The sequence below is a fragment of the Melanotaenia boesemani genome, chromosome 14 (genome assembly GCF_017639745.1).
Source record: "Melanotaenia boesemani isolate fMelBoe1 chromosome 14, fMelBoe1.pri, whole genome shotgun sequence".
Classification (NCBI taxonomy): Eukaryota; Metazoa; Chordata; class Actinopteri; order Atheriniformes; family Melanotaeniidae; genus Melanotaenia; species Melanotaenia boesemani.
The window spans coordinates 30,012,650-30,026,133 of NC_055695.1; the positions used below are offsets into that span (position 1 = coordinate 30,012,650).

General features: G+C 39.6%; 2 protein-coding genes and 1 long non-coding RNA gene across 6 annotated transcripts in view; 1 reads left to right on the forward strand and 2 right to left on the reverse strand.

Moving 5' to 3' along the window:
• The window catches only part of LOC121653404 (LIM domain containing preferred translocation partner in lipoma), a 201,523-nt gene extending 200,802 nt beyond the window's left edge, over nucleotides 1-721 (reverse strand). For both annotated transcript variants that reach the window (XM_042006876.1, XM_042006875.1), the window contains exon 1: nucleotides 558-721. The gene's annotated coding sequence lies outside the window, so the exon portion shown is untranslated. The remainder of the gene's footprint in view (nucleotides 1-557) is intronic.
• Nucleotides 722-6,611: 5,890 nt separating this feature from the next.
• bcl6aa (BCL6A transcription repressor a) overlaps nucleotides 6,612-13,484 on the forward strand; it is a 31,479-nt gene continuing 24,606 nt past the window's right edge. For 2 of the 3 annotated variants that reach the window (XM_042006857.1, XM_042006859.1), the window contains exon 1: nucleotides 11,926-12,051. The gene's annotated coding sequence lies outside the window, so the exon portion shown is untranslated. Of the gene's footprint in view, nucleotides 6,739-11,925; nucleotides 12,052-13,484 lie in introns of those variants that run through there. The other variant, XM_042006858.1, reaches the window with a different exon arrangement.
• On the reverse strand, nucleotides 6,652-12,009 carry LOC121653424. Its single transcript, XR_006012787.1, has 3 exons — nucleotides 11,923-12,009; nucleotides 7,978-7,981; nucleotides 6,652-6,732 (listed from the first exon to the last, which is right to left on the reverse strand). It is a non-coding gene; the product is annotated as an uncharacterized LOC121653424 (long non-coding RNA).

Consider the following 13,484-nt stretch of genomic DNA (forward strand, 5'->3'; position numbering starts at 1 on the left):
CGTGGCATGTCGCTGGTGTCGTCAACAGGACGGTCCCCTCAAAGTAACGAGCCTTGTCAGGCATTTCTCTAACTTTAACTAAAACCAGTGAAGTAAAACCCAGCGAAACGTTTGTCTGCAGAAAGGGGCTCTCCTCCTGTCTCTCCGGTGACAGTCTGTCTTCCGCATTGCTGGGCAGCAGACCACTCGACTAAAAACAGAAAACCCCCTGAGAGTCCCCGTTTAGCATAACTTGTCGGTTCACAATGTTTGAGATTTTCAATGCATGACTGAGCCTTGCTCCAGCACAAGCTAGCGACAAGTTAGCTTTGTTAGGACCCTCATGTAACATTCCTACCCGGCCGAAGCTGTCGTGTCCAGTCCACGCCCTCATTGTTAACTCCGTCCGAGCTACAGTCAAATTCATACAGTCGCCTGTAACAAGGCCGGACAAACTGAGGACGAGCTTCTCCGACTTCATCCGCTACAAATGTCTAACAAACACGGTTTTTTAAACGCAGCCGAAAAGCGCCGGTGTGTTTAAACTGTTGATAAAGTGCGATGGTTAGTTCGCTTACCTCGCTTTCTAGGAAATATGAGAGAGGCTGAAATCCCACCAAAAAAAAGTGAAACTTCTTGATCCAAATTCTGGGAGAGTTGTAGGCAGTGACGTCACGTGGTGAAATTCCAGTCAGTTCAGAGGTTTGCCCATGTAAGGCAGCAGGCCAAAACACCACGGCCCTCCGCGACCGACGCGCGCGCACACCCACAGGGATGGAAGGGGAAGGAAAGGCCGGAGGAGATAATGGACTAGAAAACAGGCTCCTCGCTTCCCCCTGCCTCTGGAAACTTAAACCGTCATGAAAAAGGTGATGAGTAATTATCAAAAATAAATTACACATGAGTCTACATATTTTCAGTGGCGGAGCTAAACTTTTATTCCAGGGTGACCAGAGGATGTGTGAGACTTTATCAGTGGGGGTATATAGTAAGAAATAACGGTGTGTGATACTTCAAGATTTGGTATTGATCTGATACCAAGTAAATAAAGGGCTAGTAAAACATTTTTGCTACTAGTAAAAGCTAGTAGTAAAACATACAATCTGTAACAGAATTTACATATCCTGGGTTGGTCCTTGACCCCCTGCTGAACTTTGATAAACACATTAAGAAAATCTCAAACACAACACATAGCAGTCCAAATTGTTTTTAACTAATCAGGCACTATATCCCAGACCAGTCCACCCTCCTATATATGCATGCTATGATATTCTCACATTTATGACAGCATGGGGCCAGGCTAAGCCCACAGCCACAAAGTCTATTGGATCATGGTACAATCAAGCAATAATTCTTGAGAAGTATAAGCTTTGCAAGTTTTAGTGACTTGTGCTTTCTCGAATTAATATCAAATGTATCAATAATTTAGCACCAGAGCCACTTAGTTCATTTGTTCAGAGACAGAACAGCAATAGAGTCACCATCAACCAGAACTGTGAGCTTCCACGCTGCAGAACTGTGGAAGCAAAGCTGTGGAATTCATTACCAACTGAACTCAAGTCCATATCTGAGTTTAAAACCTTCACTTCTAGGCTTAAGTCTTGGCTGAAAACAAACCAAAAATGTACCCATTTATAAATAGCACCTCTTTTGTTTTGTGTGTGAATGAACTATTGATGTTGTATTGTGGGTATGGGTAAGTTTTATATAGGTTTTGTAATGGATCATTGTATTTTAATGTAGTGTAGAAAGAGTTGAGAATTAGCTCTGGCTAAAAACTCTGTTTGCATGGCATCACTTGTGTGACTATGTACAAATGTAATGTCTCTGTCAAATAATAATAATAATAATAATAATAATAATAATAAAAAGTGGTTCAAGGCTGTAAGGCACCAAACATTCTTTATCACACTCTCAACCTGCAGTGTTGGCCATAATACTTCCAGAGACCAAGTGGCAACCTCTGCCTGTAAAATGTAAAGCCTAAGTGTTAGTTGCAAAAAAAATGCAGTTCACCCCTCATCTGCTAGGGGCTGGTACCCCCACAGACTCCCATGTTAAAAAGGCCAACTTCACAGCAGAAATAAACATGTTTGAAGCCTGGTTAAAAAAAAAAAAAATAGGATTAAAAGGTCAAGTTTACCTTCATGACAACTGTTAGGGGGTGAATTTTTTTTCTAACTCATCGGCATAATTAGGGGCGTGTCCTTTTGATTGACAGGTATTTTCATTTTTTGGTCTGCACCTGGCGTGCAGTTGTTGTTACTGCATGACGTTGTCCAGGTAGTTTAATCCGCGTTTAATCCGAGTGAAGGGCAGTTTGAAAGCAAACTAAACCGAAGGAAGGTGTGAAAATTTTCTGAGTTCCCTGCCCAGTTAAATCAAGTCCCCCAGACTATCCTGGTGTGAATGCACCCTTGGGCCTACAATGTACAAACAACAATGTATAACATACCCATTTAAAAATACCAACATTTTTGTAATATTCAATCTTTCAAAGTGAGAGTGTGAGAATAGATCATTAATTCTGATGTGGTTTACTATGAAGGTTGTGGTGGTGGATTTCTTTGCCTGTACTGTCTGTCTCACTGATGGTAGCAACTTAAATTTTCAACATATTTAACTTTCCAACATTGTCTAATTGTTAAGATATCTAAATCACATAACTCAAATTTATAGCACAGTAATCACAAAAGGTTAAATTTCTGTTGAATATGCATCTCCCATGAGCCTTTGTGGTCCAGATATGTAGCCCCGCCCCCTCTGACAGGAACATAACCTGTTCAGCTATCATTGCTAATTGTTATTACTACACTGCACAATGCTGAAAACTCTTAGAAACAACTCTTTTGTTTTAGTAAAGAGGCACTGTTTATACAAAACATAAAATGATTATTTATCTACGAATAAACAGTTTATATTTAAACAAAATCTGGGTTAAGAGTGCAGCACGTAATCAACCGAACCATACCTTTTAGATAATGTATCCCATCTTCACCAGAGATCAGTAATTAGTGAAGGAGAAGACGACAAAAACAACAAAGAAGAAAACCCGTTCATCTTTTGGTTAATGCAGGACAATTTCTGTTTCCGCCACATAAGAGCAAAACATGGAGCTGCATCAGATCCTAACTGTGTTGAGTTGACCATATTTCTATCAGAACTTTTACCTTTTTACTTAATTCTTCCACATCTGACCGTAAAACTTTTTCCCGCCTTTCGTACGTGTGCATGTGGTCCGAGACCCACGTTTGTAGAGTCCACCTCTTTTCACATGTGACTTTTCCACGTGACTCTGGAATGATGCTTCTGTCCACCACCTCCAGTGGCCTGTCAATCACCTTTAGTGGAACTTGGAGTGTCCAACCAATCAGATTTCAGATTGGCACTCATGGTTCATACACCTCCACACACACCAACTCCTCTCTTACAAAATTAGCCACGCAACAAAAAAGTGTTTACCAGCAGGTCTGATAATGTTTTTAGTCATATGCATTTGTTTTGTTTTTACTTGCTTGATGCAGTCAATAAAATCATTTTATCAGGTGCATTTTAGATATTTATGTTTTTGGCTTAAAAAGGAAACAGCCCAGAAACTGTCTCAGTACAACCACAGAGCACTCATCCGGTGAAGTGTGAACTGGTTCGTGTTTTAATCTGGACAGCTTCAAATTTAAATGCTCTGCATTGCATGCTGCAGTGCTCTTATATCCTGTCATGCACTGTTTATCTTCTGGAACCGTGAGAGAGAGCGTTCATTAGTGTCCGTGACTCCTTTCTTAACCATAATCTAAATTTAACCGTCATTTTCTGGTAAATATACCAGAGAGCAATTCAAATACCACTTACCGTATGTCTAAGCATGATCTTTAAGAGCTGGCAGAAGTAATGAAGACATTAAGCTTCCTGATGCACTGTCACACCTCTACCTAAAGAATTAAACTTGTTAGGGATGTGGTTTATTCATTCATTGATTTGTTTGGTTTGACAGATTTGTTGTTGTGTTGGCTTTTCCATGTTCTTGTTATGTGGACCAAGGCTCTACTGTGCACGCCTCCGTGTGGTGCATACATCAGCACAGTCTCAGGACTGGCATTGCTGGTGTCATTTACTCTTTAATTTGGGTGAGGTTTTGCATGTTTTTTGTTTTCTGCGATCTTTGGAAGGGTCTACATGGAAACTTGTTAGCCTAGATGTGTTCCTTCAAGCCTCCTGCATACAAAAAGGAGGCCCTTTTGTCACTAATGATGTTGCATATGACGGTATTGGCATCATAAACGTATGCCTCCTCTCCTGGCCAAAAAGTTACAGTGTCTGTTACTCTTTTTTTCCTATCCTCTCCACCCCAACCGGTCGAGGCAGATGGCTGGCCTCCCTGAGCCGGGTTCTGCCAGGAGGTTTTCCTGTTATGAGGGAGTTTTTCCTTTCCACTGTCGCCTCTTGCATGCTCAGGATGGGGGATTGAATCGAAGTCAAGATTTGATGCAATCTGTTGGTTTTCCTTTCCTTAACTAGGCTGTTATTTATTATGAATGGGTTTAAATTGATTTTTCTGTAAAGTGCCCTGAGATGACATTGTTGTGAAGTGGCACTATATAAATAAAGCTAAACTGAAAATCAAAAGGCTGTTGGCTATGCTAGGTGACTGGCTAACTGTTGCTAATTGTATGGACATTGTTATGAGCAAAAATGGATCATTTTGTAACTTGACTGAAATAATCTCCATGAGCACAAGAAAGGTACCTTCCACCTCTGTACCCACAGGTAAAAATGCAAGAGGTGAGGGTCACCTGATGCTGATGTTGCAGGATTTAGCGATAAGAGTAAGAGCAAATGACAGAAGATCTGAAAATATACAGTTTATTATCAGTTTGGATTTACATTATCTTACTGAAATTTTAATTTATTTATTCATAAGTTTATTTGATAGGGACAGTGAAAATTAATGAACATCTATGAGCAACAGATGTAAACATATCAGATTATAGCTAGAAAGCTAATTAGCATCCACAGTCCCTAGGCAGGTAAAGACATAATACACAACACAATGAAACAATGAAATATTTGTACAATAAAAAAATAATGCATACAAAAATTACATTAAGTTTTTAAAAATGCTTACACAATAAAAATTATAACAAAACTGCTCAGTTTTTAGCCAGCGTTCGAGTTGTATTTTAAAAGCCAAGGAAATTCTGTCAAACGGCAGTTCCTCTGTGGAGAACATGACAGCCCCCCCCCCAGACAAAGCCCTGGCCCTGAGACATGAAAAGGTGGAATGAGTCCATGTAACACCCTATAAATCACACATGCATATTTAAAATTCTTAAAATTCTCAAAGCTCAGATGTTACAGTGGTGAATGATGATGTTTTTATCAAGATTTTTTGTACAGTGATTTCATTATTCTGGACTTATTTACACCTGTTAGAGACATTTACCACACACACATAGCAGTACTTTATATGTGAGAGGATCATAGGGAGTGCAGGTTCTAGCAGCACAAAGTATTATAAACAGCCTGATCTGTTTTAAATTGTGTTGGTTAAATAAAGTTACACAGGCTCTGTGTAACTTTATTCATCAAGCATTTGTCAGTCCATAATTAATCCAGATTTTTCCAATAATGTTACTTAATAAAAACAGTTTTATGTTGTGTACTGATCATCCTGAACCACGGTGTGTCCCAGTGTTATTGTTACCCAACAGTTATAAGAATATACTAAACCAGTTACCACTGAATTTATTTATTGTGAAACAAATGTACTTTGAGGTGATGCTTTCAAATTTTACATATCAATATTGTGTGCAACATAAAACTGATTGTTGTGGGGAAGTAAACAAATAAATTATTAAGGTATTTATGGAAATGTATTCAATTTAAAATTTGTTTTCTACCAACAAAAATAAACAGTATTAGAACTACAATAGCTATTTAAACTTTACATCAGTTCAATGCAAACTCAATATTTACAAAAAGGCAATAGTACAAATAGGCACTAGTAACAGACACCTATCAGCTTGTTTGAAGTAAACAGAAAAAAAAACAACACCAGAAATATGTTATAGTAGTTATTGAACAAATACAGGGATTCTTTCCTTAACATTTTTATCAGAATTTCACCTCTTTCAGACTGATTGAGACTGACAATCCCTGGTCTGATTGTCCAGATTGTCTCTGTATGTATGTGGCTCTTACGTTTTTCCTCCATTCATTTATTTATGAATTTTTTTCTTTTATTCGAGCTTGCTGTTTCACTCTGCTGTGTCCTCATATATGGTGGCCGCGTCCCATAATGCACCGCGGGATGACGCAGTTGCCTGAACTCTACAGGTAGTTGTGGAGTAGACGATGATGGAGGGTTTCCACGTCTCCCGACTCTGGCACACCCAGGTGAGCTGGGATTTCAGGTGACCGCGGCGCACAGTGTGTTGCTGTCAGCTGAGGCGGATACCCCTCGATCAGCTGGCGCGCGCACAAACACCGGGCACATTCCCAATGGCTCCGCCGCTTGAGCCCAACCCATAACAGGTAATGGATTACCAGGAAAAACCGCATCGATTCGCGTTCATGTCCCTGCAGGCAGAGCACAGTTGCCTGACACGACCACACCCTGCTCACCTGAAGAAAGCCTCGTCTGTACAGTCAGGAGGAGCTGGCCAGCACCTGGACGATGGAAGTCCAATAAGACCCGCTGGTAGACAAGGCAGAGACGGGCTGGTAGGCCAGCCACCGGGGCGCACATGATGGATCCTACAGGTAGGTGAATCAGTGGAGCGTTGCGCAGGGATTGGCAGGTGGGTGGATCAGTGGATGTTTGCACTGGGCTTGGCTTCTGAAAGCTGTGGCCCAGGATTCAGTTCTAGCTACCAGCCAGTTGTAGTAATGTGAGCTGGATGTAGAGGATGAGCTGGCTTTTCCAGGATGTGTTTGACGGTGCCGTGCCATTTCCGTTCTTTAGAAAACTTTTGCCAGACAGCATCGTAGGGATAAGTTGCCGATTGTAAACGCAAAAAGTGTAACAGACCACTTTAGCTGATGTGTTGGTGGCTTGAAAGACCTGAAACTTGAATGAAGGATGCAAATGAAAAACACACGCAGCCATCTTGCCCATGTTCAATATTTTCTTTGAGCTATTTCCTTATTTCCTTATTTATTTATTTATGTATTTTAACAGCATTATTCTGCTACTTGGTGTAAAGCCGACTCCGTAGTACGATGAAACGAAAGGAAACGTCTAGAAACCTCCAGAAATAATGTATTTTGTACTACACATATATTCTATTTCTTTCAATTACAATCGGAATTCCCAAACAGTTGGCATGTTGTGTAAAATGCAAATTAAAATAGAATAAAATGATATGTGAATCTCATAAACCCGTATTTTACCATTTCAAGGAAAATATGAGCTCATTTTAAATCTGATGGCAGCAACACTCCTATAAAAAGTTGGAACAGGGACAAAAGAAAAAAAAAATTACTGACCGTAATCAAAAACAACTGGCAGAAACATTTGACACATCAGGTTAATTGGTAACAGGTCAGTAACTTGACTGGGTATCAAAGGAGCATTTCAAAGAGGCAGATTCTCTCAGATGTACAATGGAGGTTCACCAATCTGAGAAAAACTGGGTCTAAAAATTGTGGAACAATTTCAGAATAATGTTCCTCGATGTAAAATTATGAAGACTTTAAAAATCCCACCATCTACAGTATATAATATTATCAAAAGATTCAGAAAATCAGGAGGAATCTCTGTGTGAATGGGACAGGCCTGATGGTCAAACTGGATGTTGGAGATCTTGGGGCCCTCAGGCAGCACTGCATTAAAACCAGCATGATTCTCTACTGGAAATCACTGCATGGACTCAGGAAAAAAACATTTGTGAACACAGTTCACCCTGAAATCCACAAAAACAGGTTAAAGCCCTATTATGCAACGAAGAAGCCATAATATGTGAGCACAATCCAGAAACGCTACCATCTTCACACCATGACATACCTTTAAAAGGTTCGGAGGCTAAATGGGAAGTCATTCTGTGGTCAGACAAATCAAGAAGCTCCTCTAGCTTGTTGTAAGTACTCAACTCAAAAGCCTGCGTCTGTCACGGTGTAAGGATGCTTTAGTCCTTATGGAACTCACATCTGGGACGTTTTATAGCAACACGTGCTCTTACACAGAAAACATCATTTTTTTTGTGGAGGACCTTGCATATTTCAGCAAGACAATGCTAAGGGAAAGCTCCACAGTTTTTTGAGGTTGCTGCCAGAGGCCATGTTTTTCATAAAACTGAAATGTCTCACTTTAAACATTTGATGTATTTGCTATGTTCTATCCAGAAACAAAATCAGCCTGAGATTTGCAATTGATCACATTCGGTTTTGATTTAGCATTTTAGTTCAATATGAGGTCACTTAATATTACTAGCAAGGATAATTATATTAAGTCAGTCATCAGTCAAATACATAACTAAGTTTCTTCTTTAACTAGACAGAAAATTTGTTTTCAGTTCAGTTTTATCTGTACAGCACCGATTCACAACGTAGTCACCTTAATAGACTTTTAAAGACAGTCTAATTTAGTACTGCTCACTATAGTCCAGTTATAATCCAATTTAAACAAATCCATTATAAGATCCACAACAGTCCAATTTATAACAACAATGTTCATAAAATAATTACCTAACTAAGGAAACCAATGAATTGCATCAAATCTTCTGTTCAATTCAGTCCTGAGCTGCATGAGGAGACAGTGGAGAGGAAAAAGTCCCTCTTAACAAGAAGGAAAACCTCCAACAGAGCCAGAACTAGGAAGGGTGGCTACCTACCTCAACCAGTTAGGGGTGGAGAGGACAGGAAAGAGGGATCAACCGACACCCTAAAAGAGAAACATAAATTATGACAACAACAGAGTCAGATATGTCTACATGGAGAGTAACGAGAGAAAATGCAGGTGATCAGTGCATCGTGTGACGTCCTGCAGCCTCGGCCTGTAGCAGAGTAGCTAAGAGGATGATGAAGTCACTAAGCCATCTACAAGCTTTGTAAAAGCGGAAAGCTTCATCTTAGAGGTGGAGAGGTGTGTCCTTCCTGAACCCAAACTGGGAGCTGGTTCCACAGAGAGGGATCTGAAAACTGAAGGTTCTGCCTCCCATTCTACTTTATAAACCTCTAGGAACCGCGAGTAAACCTGCAGTCTGAGAGCACAATGCTCTGTTGCCATCTATGGAATAGATGGATCAATGGGAAAATATGATACCACAGCTTTGTGTGATGGAGCCTGGTCAGTGAGCGCTTTGTATGAGGAGAATGTAATAAATGTAGTAAAATATAATTAGCGTATTGTTGACAAAAGAGTTGATTATTTCAGCCGACTCCCAGTGGGAAGAGCTAAATCTTTAGAAAAGAAGTCTCAGAAGATGACGAGTGTAGTCGTAACAGAGTAACGGAGAGATGGGGAGTCGTCAGGAAAAGGTGGAGAAATTAGTGAATCTAAACCAGGTCTGTCAGACATGCGGCCCGGGGCCAAAACCTTCTAGATCTTCACAAGTTACTTTAATCATAATATGAAAACTGGATTTTTGACTCCCAGATACCTGGGATTAAATGTGGAGTAATTTTGTGGATCTTTTGTGATCTATAAGTTGTAATACACGTGTAAATGATAAAATGAGGACACTAAAATAATGTGGCAAAACTTTGAGCTTTATTTTATTTAAAAGTTATTTAGCTGTTATTTTACTGGTCCGGCCCACTTGATCAAATTGTGCTAAATGTGGCCCCTGAACTCAAAGGAGTTTGACACCTGAACTAAACTCTTAATGTTACAACTTAAATTTATATAAAAACATATATTCATATATATAAAATGTATACAACACACACATTTATATGATTTGTATGTTCTGTGTTCAATTGTTCATTTAAAGGTTTTATGAAAATATTAAAAAGTAACTGTTATTTAATTAAATCTTTAATTTTTTTTTTTTTTTTTAACAAAAATGCATAAAATTGAGCCTCTTGTCAAAGCAAAAGTTTGTATATATACCGACATACAAACCATGTGAAATTGCTAAATGAAGCTCAAATGGAGGCTCTAAGTCAGGAGTGTCCAAAGTTGGTCCTCATGGGCCGCTGTCCCACAGGTTTTAGATGTTTCCTGCTAAAACACCTAAATTGAATTAATGAATCGGCATGTTTGCACAGAACTTGATAACAAGCTGTTTGAATAAAGCCATTTAATTAGAACCATGTGTGTTGGAGCAGGGAGACACACAAAAACCTGCAAGATTGTGGCCCTCGACGACCTAAGGCCTGGTACACACAACGATTTTGGGGCTGTTTTTCTCCAGATTTTGCCTCTTCCCGACCTCGGACGGCAAACGGCCGATCCTTGTCAGAATTCCCTGTCCAATCATCGTTTGGTCAGCGGTGTGTTATGAGCCGATTTGCCACGATAATCGGCTCCAAAATGGGTCGTATCCGACAATTGGGAACATGTTCAATATTTTAGAGCCAATTTCTGAGGAACGCCAACGACTCGTTCATTATGACTGTGTGGATGGTGATGTGGTACGGAATGTAGCCAATCAGAGAGCGAGCTGGCTGGAGAACAAGGAAGTAAATAAAGTCCGTGTTCACGCCGTCTCCAGTCTGTTACTTGTTTCAGTTCTGGCTTTTTCTAACAATAGTCCCAAGACCACCATCATTCCCTCGTCCTATATATCCTCCTCCATGCTGGGTGTTGTGTTTTCCGATTGTTACTATGTTTCTTCTTCTTCGTTTTTTGCCGGTTGTTATGGTTCTTCTACGTTTCAACGTTTGTCCGGCTCGGAGGACTGGATTCTAGATCAGTTGTGGGACAGCATTATGTGTGTGTTGTTCTGTGATTAGATTTTTGGAGCACACCACACACAATACGATCAAAACAGATTTTTTTTTTTTATCTTCACGTGTGAGGTCTCGACCAGATAAAAAATCTCATAAGATTTAAAAAAATCTTTATGTGTGTACCAGGCCTAAGCTGGACACCCCTGCTCTAAGTGATACTCAATGAGGAACCGTTTATGAGCCGAAAGAGCCGCCTCCTCTGAGAGAGCCAACCCAAAAGAGTCAAATTCTTAAAAAAATTAAAAATATAAAACAGACTACCTCTCAGATTTATAGATTTATATTGCATTCAGTTGCACAGAACTAATATATAGTATGGATTTGGGAACTATATGTAAATTGCTGTGTTACGGATTGCCCAGTTTCATTCTTGTTTTCCATGTACATTCCTATCTTGGCTTGTTCTGGCCTGTGAAAAAATGCCTTCACTCCATATTTTATCATTAAAGACATTCCACATTTTTTTTTTCTAGAGATGCTCCACTAAAAACCATTTATTTAAATAATGCTCCGCCATATTCAGCTTAATAATGACCAAGCATTCATTATCCTCACTGTGCACTAATATGAAGACATTCTGCTGCTCGTTGTTTGTCAAAGCTCAAAACGTTCCCGTTGGCTGATACAAGCGAGCCACTGTCAGATGTACTAACAAAGCTCTTGTTTCATGTGGGCTTCGCCTGACCTCAGTGATCTCTGCCATGCAAACTAGACAATTAGTTTGCATGTTCGTGATTGCATGCAAATGCAATAACAGCTTTTTCACCTCTGATTCTGCTTTCATAGCTGTATCACTGTGTTGTCACTATAATACAGACATTGTTGGGCTTATCTCTTCTAAAACTGAATCTGATGCATGAATGATATAATAAATAATTCATCTTTATAAGATGAAGCAATGAAAATATTTAAAAGCAATTCCTTTGCAAAAAGACCCTATAGAGTGAAACGGAGTCATTCATTCTGACTACTATCTTTCCTCGGATTAATTCGTACTTTGCTGCAACTGATTACATTGTGCTTCAAGCTGTGAATGTACTTTTTTTTTTTCACAGTGCATGAAGAAAGCATAAACAGCACTTTGCAGATCAAGCACACTGATAAAAACCAGAAGATTTGAGCTATTTTGGAGTCTTACCCGTGCATCCTCTCATCTCAAAGTTCCAGGGCAAACTGAAAAAGGTAATCTCATTTGTAATGTGTGACAGCTTATTTGCAAGTATGTACACTGGCAATTTTTTAATGGGCCTGCCAGTGATGCTTCTTCCGCTCTTAAAGCTGATTTCACAAAGACACCCTGGAACAGTTTAGATGACACACTGCCATCGCCTGTGAACTCAAGTTATCAATCAAGCACCAATTAACATGGTCGGCTAGAAGAAATCGAGAGGCTCTTTGATGTTTGGTGTTTAGGGAGGCGAGCTAAGCATGTCATTGACATGATGGGCTTCAATTTTATCCACAACATGTAAAAAGAAAGATGCTCCAACATAACAGAGTTATTCCCATTTTTTTCTCTCTTTTTCTTTCTTTCTTTTTTTTATTTTTTGTTTGATTTCAACAAGACAATTTAGTGAAGACTCAGTGAACTCAAATGTACTTGTCAAATTTTAGTATTTAAATTGTTCCAGCATCGGATATCCTGTTTTATTTGCTGGTTGTAAGAATGTCTTCTCGCCCACACCACTTCCTCTGAAATAGGTGAACCTCAAACGCAGCAGAGAGCGCAGCAGCTGCACGGTCGGCGTGCACTTCCTCAAAAAAGCGCGAGTGAAAGGATCTCTTTTGCACCTATGTGCTAAAAAAGAAAACAAGAAACCGGTTGTCTTCCAGAAGCTGCTCTTTTGGTTTCAATAAGGCCCAGTTTTCAGGAATCAAAGGCTTGTGATGATATCATGCAGGTTACATCCGAACAAGTGAAACCGAGACAAGCGGAGTGATGTTTGTGTACGTTTGTAGATAATGTAATTTAGTTTCTGACTATTATCAGTATGAGTAGGCAGGCAAGCCAAGGTGCTTTGCACAAAAACAACACCAAGATATTTGCAGAGAGAAAGAAAAAAAATCAGCAAATCTGTGTCTCAGAACTCTGTATGTTCTGTTAATTAGAGCTGAGATAGCAGAGTTTAGTCTTCAAGCGCAACCACATTACAGTCATGCTAAATGAGGAAAAACAAAAGTAGGAGCCAGGCAGACTCCCTACAAAAACAATGTCCCAAAGCTACTAATCAAACAACTCCTGATCTAGATCTAGACCTCAGATTACACTAATGAATTCTAATTCTTATGTTTTAGCATGTAAATATGTATTAAAGTGGTAGACGGAGACAATCCCTGCCTACAGCAAAGTTTTTAGCATAAATGATTCGCACTTGTGAGCTTCTTGCAGCACCTTTTGAAGCCTTTTTGAAGCAGCAGGATTTTGCTGTTATATCCTGAAATCTGTTTTTTTTTTTGTGGATTTGCCATTTAACGTGGCTTCTTTTTTTTTCTAAGCATTATCAACTGTCTTACCTCTGAGGGAAATGTTTTCAGCTGGCTCGCTTCCTCACCAACAACAGAGTAGTGAAGCTCTTTGTCTGGCTGATATTATCGAGCAAAAACCTGGACAACAC